The 14,812-nt window shown below is 48.8% G+C and overlaps 1 pseudogene; it reads right to left on the bottom strand.

The window, feature by feature from the left end:
- LOC139385148 (activating signal cointegrator 1 complex subunit 3-like) overlaps positions 1 to 14,812 on the bottom strand; it is a 175,375-nt pseudogene that overhangs the window by 24,468 nt on the left and 136,095 nt on the right.

The following is a 14,812-nucleotide window of genomic DNA, read 5'->3' as shown; positions in this document are numbered from 1 at the left end:
ACTATTCAATATGTATAAACCTGTAACTATTCAATACGTATAAACCTATAACTATTCAATATGTATATACCTGCACCTATTCAATACGTATATACCTGTAACTATTCAATATGTATAAACCTGTAACTATTCAATACGTATAAACCTATAACTATTCAATATGTATATACCTGCACCTATTCAATACGTATATACCTGTAACTATTCAATACGTATATACCTGCAACTATTCAATACGTATATACCTGCAACTATTCAATACGTATAAACCTATAACTATTCTACCTGCAACTATTCAATACGTATATACCTGCAACTATTCAATACGTATAAACCTATAACTATTCTACCTGTAACTATTCAATACGTATATACCTGCAACTATTCAATACGTATATACCTGCAACTATTCAATACGTATATACCTGCACCTATTCAATACGTATATACCTGTAACTATTCAATATGTATAAACCTGTAACTATTCAATACGTATAAACCTATAACTATTCAATATGTATATACCTGCACCTATTCAATACGTATAAACCTATAACTATTCTACCTGCAACTATTCAATACGTATATACCTGCAACTATTCAATACGTATAAACCTATAACTATTCTACCTGTAACTATTCAATACGTATATACCTGCAACTATTCAATACGTATATACCTGCAACTATTCAATACGTATATACCTGCACCTATTCAATACGTATATACCTGCAACTATTCAATACGTATAAACCTATAACTATTCTACCTGTAACTATTCAATACGTATATACCTGTAACTATTCAATACGTATATACCTGCAACTATTCAATATGTATAAACCTATAACTATTCTACCTGCAACTATTCAATATGTATATACCTGCAACTATTCAATACGTATATACCTGCACCTATTCAATACGTATATACCTGCACCTATTCAATACGTATACACCTGCACCTATTCAATACGTATATACCTGCACCTATTCAATACGTATAAACCTGTAACTATTCAATACGTATATACCTGCACCTATTCAATACGTATACACCTGTAACTATTCAATACGTATATACCTGCAACTATTCAATACGTATATACCTGCAACTATTCAATACGTATACACCTGTAACTATTCAATACGTATATACCTGCAACTATTCAATACGTATACACCTGTAACTATTCAATACGTATATACCTGCAACTATTCAATACGTATATACCTGCAACTATTCATTACGTATAAACCTATAACTATTCTACCTGCAACTATTCAATATGTACATACCTGCAACTATTCAATACGTATAAACCTGTAACTATTCAATATGTATACACCTGTAACTATTCAGTACGTATATACCTGTAACTATTCAATACGTATAAACCTATAACTATTCTACCTGCAACTATTCAATATGTATATACCTGCAACTATTCAATACGTATAAACCTGTAACTATTCAATACGTATAAACCTGTAACTATTCAATATGTATAAACCTGTAACTATTCAATACGTATACACCTGTAGGAGGAACCTCAGTGTGTCATTCATGTATGAGTGTCTATTATTTGTTTTTTACCCGTGTCACCTGTCTGTGTCATACCTGTGTGAGAGTCGTCTGTCTGTGTGTCACTGTCCTATCAGGGTCTTACCTGGACCTATCAGGGTCCCACCTGGACCTGTCAGGGTCCTACCTGGACCTGTCAGTGTCCTACCAGGTTCTACCTGGACATATCAGTGTCCACCCAGTCCTACCTGGACATATCAGTGTCCAACCAGGTCCTACCTGGACCTGTCATGGTCCTACCTAGTTGTACCTGGACCTGTCAGGGTTCTACCTGGGCCCCACCTGGACCTATCAGGATCTTACCTGGGTCCCACCTGGACCTATCAGGGCCCTATCCCACCTGGACCTGTCAGGATCCTACATGGCCCAGTCAGGGTCCTACCAGGGTTTATCTGGACCTGTCAGGATCCTACCAGGTTCTACCTGGACCTGTCAGGTTCCTACCAGGTTCTACCTGGACCTGTTAGTGTCCTACTTGGTTCTACCTGGACCTGTCAGTGTCTTACCTGGTTCCCACCTGGACCTGTCAGGGTCTTACCTGGGTTCCACCTGGACCTAATCAGGGTCCTACCGGGGTCCCTACCTGGGTCCCACCTGGACCTAATCAGGGTCATACCTGGGTCCCAGTCAGGGTCCTACCAGGTTTTATCTGGACCTGTCAGGGTCTAATGAGGATCTACCTGGAACTGTCAGGGTCCTACCAGGTTCTACCTGGACCTGTCAGGGTCCTACCAGGTTCTACCTGGACCTGTCAGGGTCCTACCAGGTTCTAGCTGGATGTGTCAGGGTCCTACCTGAATCTACCTGGACCTGTCAGGGTCCTACGTAGGTCCCAACTGGACCAATCAGTGTCTTACCTGGTCCCACCAGGAGGGTCCTACCTGGGTCCCCCCTGGACCTGTCAAGCTCCTACCAGGTTCTACCTGGACCTGTTAGGGTCCTACCTGGTTCTACCTGGACCTGTCATGGTCCCACCTGGATCTGTCAGGGACTTACATGGGGCCCACCAGGACCTGTTAAGGTCCTACCTGGGTCCCACCTGCACCTAATCAGGGTCCCACCTGGATCCCACCTGGACCAATCAGGGTCCTACCTGGGTCCCAACTGGACCTATCAGAGTCCAATCCCACTTGGACCTATCAGGGACCTATCCCACATGGACCAATCAGAGTCCAATCCCACCTGGACCTGTCAGGGTCCTACCTGGGTCCCACCTGGACCTGTCAGAGTCCTACCTGGGTACCACCGGGACCTGTCAGGGTCCTACCTGGGTCCCACCGGGACCTGTCAGGGTCCTACCTGGGTCCCACTTGGACCTGTCAGGGTCCTACCAGGTTTTATCTGGAACTGTCAGGGTCCAATGAGGATCTACCTGGATCTGTCAGGGTCCTACCAGGTTCTACCTGGACCTGTCAGGGTCCTACCTAGGTTCCACCTGGACCAATAAGGGTCTTACCCGGGTCCCACCAGGAGGGTCCTACCTGGGTCCCACCTGCACCTGCCAGGGTCCTACCTGGGTCACACCTGCACCTGCCAGGGTCCTACCTGGGTCCCACCTGGACCTGCCAGGGTCCTACCTGGGTCCTACCTGGTCCTGTCAGGGTCCTACCAGGTTTTATCTGGACATGTCAGGGTCCTACCTTGGGTCCCACCTGGACCTGTCAGAGTCATACCTGGGTCCAACTGGGACCTGTCAGGATCCTACCTGGGTCCCACTGGGACCTGTCAGGGTTCTACCTGGGTCGCACATGGACCTGTCAGGGTCCTACCAGGTTTTATCTGGACCTGTCAGGGTCCTACGTGATTCTACCTGGACCTCTCATGGTCTTACCAGGTTCTACCTGGACCTGTCAGGGTTCTACCAGGTTCTACCTGGACATGTCAGGATCCTACCAGGTTCTACCTGGACATGTCAGGATCCTACCAGGTTCTACCTGGACCTGTCAAGGTCTTACCTGGGTCCCACCTGGACCTAATCAGGGTCGGACCTGGGTCCCACCTGGACCAATCAGGGTCCTACCTGGGACCCAACTTGACCTATCAGTGTCCTACCTGGGTCCCACCTGGACCAATCAGGGTCCTACCTGGGTCCCAACTTGACCTATCAGTGTCCTACCTGGGTACCACTGGGACCTGTCAGGGTCCTACCTGGGTCCCACCGGGACCTGTCAGGGTCCTACCTGGGTCCCACTTGGACCTGTCATGGTCCTACCAGGTTTTATCTGGACCTTTCAGGGTCCAATGAGGATCTACCTGGACCTGTCAGGGTCCTACCAGGTCCCACCTGGACCTGTCAAAGTCCTACCTGGGTACCACTGGGACCTGTCAGGGTCCTACCTGGGTCCCACCGGGACCTGTCAGGGTCCTACCTGGGTCCCAACTGGACCTGTCAGGGTCCTACCAGGTTTTATCTGGACCTGTCAGGGTCCAATGAGGATCTACCTAGACCTGTCAGGGTCCAATGAGGATCTGCCTGGATCAATCAGGGTCTTACCTGGGTCCCACCAGGAGGGTCCTACCTGGGTCCCACCTGGACCTATCAGGGTCCTATCCCACTTGGAACGATCCCACCTGGACCTGTCAGGGTCCTACCTGGGTCCAATCTGGTCCTGTCAGGGTCCTACCAGGTTCTACCTGGACCTGTCATGGTCCAAACAGTTTCTACCTGGACCTGTCAGGGTCCTAACTGGACCTGTCAGGGTCCTACCAGGTTCTACCTGGACCTGTCAGGGTCCTACCTGATTCTACCTGGACCTGTCAGGGTCTTACCAGGTTCTACCCCTGACCTGTCATGGTCCAAACAGTTCCTACCTGGACCTGTCAGGGTCCTAACTGGACCTGTCAGGATCCTACCAGGTCCTGCCTGGACCTATCAGGGTCTTACCTGGGTCCCACCTGGACCTGTCAGGGTCCTACCCGGTTCTACCTGGACCTAATCAGGGTCCTACCTGGGTTCCACCTGGACATATCAGGGTCCTACCTTGGTTCCACCTGGACCTATCGGGGTCCTATCTTGGTCTCAACTGGACCTATCGGGGTCCTACCTTGGTCCCACCTGGACCTATCGGGGTCCTACCTGGACCTATTAGGGTCCTATCCCACCTGGTCCTATCAGGGTCCTGTCAGGGTCCTACCTGGACCTGTCAGGGTCCTACCAGGTTCTACCTGGACCTGTCAGGGTCCTACCTGGGTCCCACTTGGACCTGTCAGGGTCCTACCAGGTTTTATCTGGACCTGTCAGGGTCCAATGAGGATCTACCTGGACCTGTCAGGGTCCTACCAGGTTCTACCTGGACCTGTCAGGGTCCTACCTGATTCTACCTGGACCTGTCAGGGTCTTACCAGGTTCTACCTGGACCTGTCATGGTCCAAACAGTTTCTACCTGGACCTGTCAGGGTCCTAACTGGACCTGTCAGGGTCCTATCAGGTCCTGCCTGGACCTATCAGGTTCTTACCTGGGTCCCACCTGGACCTGTCAGGGTCCTACCCGGTTCTACCTGGACCTAATCAGGGTCCTACCTGGGTTCCACCTGGACCTATCAGGGTCCTACCTTGGTTCCAGCTGGACCTATCGGGGTCCTACCTTGGTCCCACCTGGACCTATCGGGGTCCTACCTTGGTCCCACCTGGACCTATCAGGGTCCTATCCCACCTGGTCCTATCAGGGTCCTATCCCACCTGAACCTATCAGGGTGCTACCTGATTCTACCTGGACCTGTCAGGGTCCTACCTGGACCTGTCAGGGTCCTACCTCGACCTGTCAGGGACCTGTCAGGGTCCTACCTGGACTTGTCAGGGTCCTACCTGGACCTGTCAGGGTCCTACCTGGACCTGTCAGGGTCCTACCAGAATCTACCTGGATCTGTCAGGAATCCTACCTGGTTCTACCTGGACCTATTAGAGTCCTACCTGGGTCTACTAGGATCTATCAGTGTCCTACATGGTTCTACCTGGACCTATCAGGGTCCTACCTGGGTCTACTAGGATCTATCAGGGTCCTACATGGTTCTACCTGGACCTATCTGGGTCCTACCTGGATCTTGCAGTTGACAAACAGTTCCTCCACAGTCTTCCTGTCTCTCTGGTGTAGACCAGTGTGTTGCATGCCGATACCAAACACCAACGTCAGCTTCAGGGTGGACTCCCTCACCGTGGCGATGATGTCTGTCATCTGTATAACATTAACCAATCACAGCACAAGACCTTATCTTCTCGACCAATAGATATACAGTAAAGCAGTACACAGTGTAGGACTAGAAGACACCTCCATGACGAAGAAGACATTGTTGGACATAAGCAGGGAGGGGGGCTACGGAAGGAATGGAGAAAAGGGAGGTGGAGAAAAAAACAGAAAACATGTAGGACAGAGCAAGCAAAACATTTGAGAGGGTTTTACAGGGAGAGTTACATGGAGGACGAGGGGTACATGTTCACAGAGGAAGGAAGGCGGGAGAGGGGCTAACTGCAGCAGAGGAAGTAATAGAGAGATCATAAGGCTAACTCGGGCAGAGAGGAGACGGAGGGCGGGATGGAGGGACCCCCACTGAGACTGAGGCAGCTAGCGCCAGCCGCCTGTCACTCAAACCACAGGGACTCCAGCAGCTACACGGCCAGTACAGAAACACAGCAGGGAGCAGCATATATCACTGGAACACACACACACTGCAGGGCCAGTTCAACACACCCAGGGCTAAAAATACACATACAGTAAATGTCAGGTTCTCACACACACACAGACAGAAACACAGAGCTAGGAAATATGGAGCAGAAAGGATGAAATGTGTCCTGTGAAATAGATGTTTCTGCTGCATATACGGCAGGTAGCCTAGTGGTTAGAGCGTTGGACTTGTAACCGAAAGGTTACATCGAATACCCGAGCTGACAAGGTAAAAATCTGTCGTTCTGCCTCTGAACAAGGAAGTTAACCCACTGTTCCTAGGCCGTCATTGAAAATAAGAATTTGTTCTTAACTGACTTGCCTATTTAAATAAAGGTTAAATAAAACAAGATATATATATCCAGTACTAAGGACTAGTTTGCTCTGTGTGTGTGTGTGTGTGTGTGTGTGTGTGTGTGTGTGTGTATTTTACGAGTTGGGGTTTGAAGTCAGTCAGAGCTCTATATTTCGCTCAGACCACAGGCTTGGTGTGAAAGGCGAGCAGCCCCATAAAACATGTTAATATCCATATTTTACAACGCCAAGCCTACTGTGACTTCATAAGGCCCAATATGAGGGATTATACACCAGACACACATCCAACACCGTTCAGCTCTCTGTATCCACATCCAACACCGCTCAGCTCTCTGTATCCACATCCAACACCGCTCTGCTCTCTGTATCTACATCCAACACCGCTCTGCTCTCTGTATCCACATCCAACACCGCTCAGCTCTCTGTATCCACATCCAACACCGCTCTGCTCTCTGTATCCACATCCAACACCGCTCTGCTCTCTGTATCCACATCCAACACCGCTCTGCTCTATGTATCCACATCCAACACCGCTCTGCTCTCTGTATCCACATCCATCACCGCTCTGCTCTCTGTATCCACATCCAACACCGCTCTGCTCTCTGTATCCACATCCAACACCGCTCTGCTCTCTGTATCCACATCCATCACCGCTCTGTGCTCTGTATCCACATCCAACACCGCTCAGCTGTCTGTATCACACCCAACACTGCTCTGCTCTATGTATCCACACCCAACACCGCTCTGCTCTATGTATCCACACACAACACCACTCTGCTCTCGGTATCCACTTCCAACACCGCTCAGCAATCTGTATCCACATCCATCACCGCTCTGCTCTCTGTATCCACATCCAACACCGCTCAGCTCTCTGTATCCACATCCAACACCGCTCAGCTCTCTGTATCCACATCCAACACCGCTCTGCTCTCTGTATCCACAACCAACACCGCTCTGCTCTCTGTATCCACATCCAACACCGCTCTGCTCTCTGTATCCACATCCAACACCGCTCTGCTCTCTGTATCCACATCCAACACCGCTCTGCTCTATGTATCCACATCCAACACCGCTCTGCTCTCTGTATCCACATCCATCACCGCTCTGCTCTCTGTATCCACATCCAACACCGCTCTGCTCTCTGTATCCACATCCAACACCGCTCTGCTCTCTGTATCCACATCCATCACCGCTCTGTTCTCTGTATCCACATCCAACACCGCTCAGCTCTCTGTATCCACACCCAACACCGCTCTGCTCTATGTATCCACACACAACACCCCTCTGCTCTCGGTATCCACTTCCAACACCGCTCAGCAATCTGTATCCACATCCATCACCGCTCTGCTCTCTGTATCCACATCCAACACCGCTCAGCTCTCTGTATCCACATCCAACACCGCTCAGCTCTCTGTATCCACATCCAACACCGCTCTGCTCTCTGTATCCACAACCAACACCGCTCTGCTCAGCTCTCTGTATCCACATCCAACACCGCTCTGCTCTATGTATCCACACACAACACCCCTCTGCTCTCGGTATCCACTTCCAACACCGCTCAGCAATCTGTATCCACATCCATCACCGCTCTGCTCTCTGTATCCACATCCAACACCGCTCTGCTCTCTGTATCCACATCCAACACCACTCTGCTCTCTGTATCCACATCCAACACCGCTCTGCTCTCTGTATCCCTATCCAACACCGCTCTGCTCTCTGTATCCACATCCAACACCGCTCTGCTCTCTGTATCCACATCCTACACCGCTCTGCTCTCTGTATCCACATCCAATACTGCTCTGCTCTCTGTATCCACATCCAACACCGCTCTGCTCTCTGTTTCCACATCCAACACAGCTTTGCTCTCTGTATCCATATCCAACACCGCTCTGCTCTCTGTATCCAGATCCAACACCGCTCTGCTCTCTGTTTCCACATCCAACACAGCTCTGCTCTCTGTATCCACATCCAATACCGCTCTGCTCTCTGTATCCACATCCAACACCGCTCTGCTCTCTGTTTCCACATCCAACACAGCTTTGCTCTCTGTATCCATATCCAACACCGCTCTGCTCTCTGTATCCAGATCCAACACCGCTCTGCTCTCTGCACTCTGTATCCACATCCAATACAGCTCTGCTCTCTGTATCCACATCCAATACCGCTCTGCTCTCTGTATCCACATCCAACACCGCTCTGCTCTCTGTTTCCACATCCAACACAGCTTTGCTCTCTGTATCCATATCCAACATCGCTCTGCTCTCTGTATCCAGATCCAACACCGCTCTGCTCTCTGCTCTCTGTATCCACATCCAATACCGCTCTGCTCTCTGTATCCACATCCAATACCGCTCTGCTCTCTGTATCCACATCCAACACCGCTCTGCTCTCTGTATCCACATCCTACACCGCTCTGCTCTCTGTATCCACATCCAATACTGCTCTCCTCTCTGTATCCACATCCAACACCGCTCTGCTCTCTGTTTCCACATCCAACACAGCTTTGCTCTCTGTATCCATATCCAACACCGCTCTGCTCTCTGTATCCAGATCCAACACCGCTCTGCTCTCTGTTTCCACATCCAACACAGCTCTGCTCTCTGTATCCACATCCAATACCGCTCTGCTCTCTGTATCCACATCCAACACCGCTCTGCTCTCTGTTTCCACATCCAACACAGCTTTGCTCTCTGTATCCATATCCAACACCGCTCTGCTCTCTGTATCCAGATCCAACACCGCTCTGCTCTCTGCTCTCTGTATCCACATCCAATACAGCTCTGCTCTCTGTATCCACATCCAATACCGCTCTGCTCTCTGTATCCACATCCAACACCGCTCTGCTCTCTGTTTCCACATCCAACACAGCTTTGCTCTCTGTATCCATATCCAACACCGCTCTGCTCTCTGTATCCAGATCCAACACCGCTCTGCTCTCTGCTCTCTGTATCCACATCCAATACCACTCTGCTCTCTGTACCCACATCCAATACCGCTCTGCTCTCTGTATCCACATCCAACACCGCTCTGCTCTCTGTTTCCACATCCAACACAGCTCTGCTCTCTGTATCCACATCCAGCACCGCTCTGCTCTCTGTATCCACATCCAACACCGCTCTGCTCTCTGTATCCACATCCAACACCGTTCAGCTCTCTGTATTCACATCCAACACCGCTCAGCTCTCTGTATCCATACCCAACACCGCTCTGCTCTCTGTATCCACATCCAGGCCTGAGCAAATACATTGTTTTACTGTTTTTTAATGTGTGTGTGTGAGAGAGATAGCAGGAGAGAGAGCATTAGCTAGTGTGTGTGTGTTTATATTTTAAGAAATTCTCCTTGTTTATGGGCCCCTATATGTCAGACACACATGTTAAGTTAATTACTGCCCATCTTCTATCAGAGCACATTTTCTCATCTTGAAATAATCCTGAAGTATGCAGAGAAAATAATGGGATATGACACAGGCGTTTCCTGTAGAAATTGGTTTGAGTTCCCTCTGTAATTACACTAAAACAAGTGCTTAGAGAGAGAGAATATCAGAAGGAAGGAGACGATGAGAAAGGAGAGAGCAACAAGCAGCAGAGGACGAGGAATAGGAAGACTGGAGGAACAGTCAGAGGAGGTAGAGACTAAGAGAGAGCGAGCGAGAGAGAAATACTGTAGATGTATACAGCTCTGATTACAGGGTTAGTTCCACTAGGAGGTAGCAAGTATAAGCCTGGTCACCTGAGTCTTGTCCTGGTGCAGCCACTGGTTGGGGTCGTCCTCCGTGGCCAGGAAGGCTATCAGCTCTAGAGCTGTCAGATGAGTCTGTCGCCGCGACGACACAACGATAAGAACAGGCATGGCTGGAGAGTGACTGCGAATCGCTGGGGGGGAGGGGGGGAGATATATATATATATATAGATATTGAGAGAGCGATATAGAGGGGGGATGCACAGTGTAGTTTCTGTGTGTGGTATATTGTACCTTGGAACACAGGCTTGTTCATGCTGGCCTGTCCTGGGAAGCCGTGGATGTGAAACTCCAATGGGACGGGACGCACAGAGGGCCGGAAGTTAAACAAACCCACCTGTAAGAAAGGGGGAGAGGCAAAGAGAGAGAGTTAGACAGTGGATGAAAGAGAACCGGATATAGAACCATAGAAAGAGAATGAATGTTTTCTCTCAGTCAGTCAGTGAGAGAGAGAGAGAGAGAGAGAGAGAGAGAGAGAGAGAGAGAGAGAGAGAGAGAGAGAGAGAGAGAGAGAGAGAGAGAGAGAGAGAGAGAGAGAGAGAGAGGAGAGAGAGAGAGAGAGAGAGGAGAGAGAGAGAGAGAGAGACAGTGGATGAAAGAGAACCAGAATGAGAGAGAGAGAGGCAGAGAGTGATAGATAGATAAAGTGAGTCCAGCTGGAAGCAAGGCCCATCTGGGTGTCTAAAGGTTTGTCATTGTCCTTGTCCTGGGGAGAGGGACAGGGAACTGAGCGCTTTTTGTCTGGTGTGCTCAGAGGCTCGCTGGGTAGGGCAGCAGTGCATTGTGGCGTGTGGAGTGGCCAGGCAGGGCAGGCGCGTGTGTACACATATCTAAAGGCCTGGATAATGTATTGGGCATCTAAACCCAGCCAACATCCCCAGTCCCTCCCGTCCCCAGTCTAAACAGCCCGATTTATAACCAGACAATCTGTCTGCCAGGGACACTGCAACAGTAACACAACGTTTAGACAACCAATACCGTCACAGAGAAGACTGGAATGGTAGGATACAGGTGGAATTTCAGAGCAATGTTTTAAAAGCATTACAAATGACGTTATGGTAACACTTTATAACTTTCAGTAATAAGCAGCTGTAAATGCTTATGAATGCTTTATAAATGTTATATAAAATGTTTTTCATCAGATATACATTTTTATCTCAAAAAGAAAATACTAAGTGAATGTAAAGAGTGTCTGTCTACATGTGCTTTTCATGTGTGACTGGGGTCATGTTGGACATGCAGGCATACAAGAGTTCCCATGTCTCTCTGCGGTGGACAAGGAGGTTATTAAATACCCTTCTGATATGATTACTGCTATTATTATTATTATTAAACTGTCTAGTCATCTGTCCGCATTGGTGCCGTGATTTCTGTTGATTACCAGAGCAACTCCAGCATGGCTCCAGAGAAACAGAACTCCAAACCATTACCGTACTGTGGTCAAAACTATTACACGGATTCCCTGCCAAAAACAGCAGTATTATTCTAATAACTCTTATTATATACATTTATTAAATAGGAAAAGGGGAGGCGAATACATGAACCCTAAAAAACACTGGCTAACACCATAAATGTGGTTACTGGTTGGCTTGAGAACAACAATGTCAATTACAAAACCTCCAATTGATGATAGAGACATGAAGTCTATCTGAACACAGGACAGGAGGTCAAAAGGTGAAAGGATGAGCAGGTTTTAACTACAGGAGATGTCTTGGTATGATCAGGGTAGAACACTGTTGTAATGCCTGATTCAGATAAGAAACTGATCCTAGGTCTGAGCCTAAGTGCAACTCCTACCAGGAGCGGCGTTTCACGATGCTTGTAGTGTCCAGTATGTGGTTGCTATGGAGAGCTCGCCCGTGGACAGGCCCACCACCGCACAGTCTTGTTGGCGTGGGAGAAGATGAAGTTGGTCCTGGACACTATGACCTCCAGCACAGGACCTCTGTCCTCCCCTGGGATACAGGCACAGTGGTATGGACCAGTGTGAGACACAGTGGTACAATCCAGTGTGAGAAAGTTTGACAAAGCACTTCACTATGGAGAGTAGTATTATTATTAACTCTTTAGAATTCTATAAGAATGTTTTTTGTGTGATGGTTAAAGTTTAGGCTCTATAGAACGTTCTGCTTGTATGAGGGTTTATGAGGGTTAAAGTTTAGGCTCTATAGAACATTCTGTTGGTATGAGGGTTTATGAGGGTTAATGTTTAGGCTCTATAGAACGTTCTGTTTGTATGAGGGTTTATGAAGGTAAAAGTTTAGGCTCTATAGAACGTTCTGCTTGTATGAGGGTTTATAAGGGTTAAAGTTTAGGCTCTATAGAACATTCTGTTTGTATGAGGGTTTATGAGGGTTAAAGTTTAGGCTCTATAGAACATTCTGTTTGTATGAGGGTAAAAGTTTTGATTTCATGGGGTTTGTGAGGCAAGAACCATACCCATAGATATTAAAGATCTCTCTATATGCTTCTAGATAGAACTAGGCTGTGGTACCTAGCAGGTGGATCTCAACGATGATGAGGATGGCTACTTTCTGGACGTAGCTGCGGTTCTGCCTTTAGCGACTCACGCCGTCCCACTTCTCCGCCGTGGTCACGATCAGGTCGGCCGCGGCGATGACCCGCATGTCTGGAGTCACATCACCTGTCAGCTCCACAACCCTAGCGACGAGGAGAGAGGGAAGGAGGGAGAGAGCAAGAAAGAGACAATAGATGGATGGATAGATGGATGGATGGATGGATGGATGGATGGATGGATGGATGGATGGATGGATATACCACAGCTGATGGTGTTGGGAGATGTGAATGCAACAGAAATGCCATGGTTATAACCACGTCTCTCTCACTTCTTCCCCAGTTTTTCCTCTATCTTGATCTTCCAGTCCTCAATCCTCTCCCTGACCAGAGCTTTCAGAGGGGCAATGTACACCACCTGAGAACACACACAGAGCAAGGATATAAACAGAGAGAAATGTATAGCGATATAGAAAGAGAAAAAGAGAGAGAGATAGAGTGAAGGGGGGCAGACAGAGCTTGGAGGTAGGGTACTGGTTGAAGACTCGGAACATGGCCAACTCGGCAGTGATGGTTTTACCGGAGCCCGTTGGCGCCCCCTGCAGGACGTTGGTGTCGGTGTGGTAGATCTGTGTCTGGATGGGATTGAAGTGGGTGAACTTGTACAGACTCTCGTACTCCGGGTTCCCCAGGGCGGTGATGGGCAACGGCTGCAGGTCCAGCAGCTCTGAGAATCCACAGGGCAACATTGAGACAACGTATGCTTTGTCAAGGAAAAAAGACAAAGAAAGGTGTGTGTGTGAAGTATGAAGAGTTGTTTCATCTGTACACCTCTGAGGGTTGGTCTGTCTGTGCGTGTGAGTCTGTCGTACAGTACCAGTATGTGGGGGATGTCTCTCAGGCAGGATGAGGTGTTGGAAGTTGATAATGCAGACAGCCTCTGAGCCCAGCCAGCGGTCTGACACAGCGTCTGTGGGGAAAACACACACAAGGTAAGAAAGACTAGGCTCAACCATATCCACTGATACAGGGTCAGATATATTCCATACCCGTAATGGTTAAGGTTAGGATTATGGGTCAGGTAATCTGATCCTAGATCTGTAGTTAGGGGCAACCTTTGCCCGAAGGGAACACAGGAGTGGCTCTCAGACACATTCTAGAAGTTAATGGTACCCAGAAACCCACCTATTTCTTCTGTAGGAGCAGATACTCTGAATGGTAGATGATGGGGTCCTCCACCCACAGCCACCAGACCTCTCCCACTGAACCATGACACTAAGAGAGGAGAGGGGAGAGGAGAGGCAGAGGAGAGAGGAGAGGCAGAGGAGAGAGGAGAAAGGCAGAGGAGAGAGGAGAGAGGCAGAGGAGAGAGGAGAGAGGCAGAGGATAGAGGCAGAGGAGAGAGGAGAGAGGCAGAGGAGAGAGGAGAGAGGCAGAGGATAGAGGCAGAGGAGAGAGGAGAGGCAGAGGAGAGAGGAGAGGCAGAGGAGAGAGGAGAGGAGAGGCAGAGGATAGAGGCAGAGGCGAGAGGAGAGGCAGAGGAGAGAGGAGAGGAGAGGCAGAGGAGAGGAGAGGGCAGAAGCATGAAGAATCAGTGGCATTAGAAGATCAGAGCACTCCCAGGTTGTTTAACCAGATAGTAGCAATTCAAAACAAAGCAATGTACTTGTATATTTGTTAGTAGGTGCGTGTGTTGTGGTGCATGTGTGTATGTGTGTAAAACGTTCAGGAATGGGTTTTGGGGTGACTCCAAACAGAAACATCAGCCCTACCCTCTCCTCTCTCCCCAGTAGGAGGTGCACTGTACTGTGCATTTCTCTGCTCGGCGCTGACCCCCTGTAGAACACTGTACGCTAATTCCTTTCCACTGCTGTGGAAACAACTGCTGTCTGGCTAACAGACCACAGGTCCAGGAGACGGCTTTATGACACATGGAGAGAGGACACAGTCCAGTTTGCACAGACAAACACACTAAAACAACAGCTATAATGTCATCTTCT

Source organism: Oncorhynchus clarkii, chromosome 3 (assembly GCF_045791955.1).
Source record: "Oncorhynchus clarkii lewisi isolate Uvic-CL-2024 chromosome 3, UVic_Ocla_1.0, whole genome shotgun sequence".
In the NCBI taxonomy this organism is placed as follows: Eukaryota; Metazoa; Chordata; class Actinopteri; order Salmoniformes; family Salmonidae; genus Oncorhynchus; species Oncorhynchus clarkii.
This window is presented reverse-complemented; position numbering and strand designations above follow the sequence as displayed.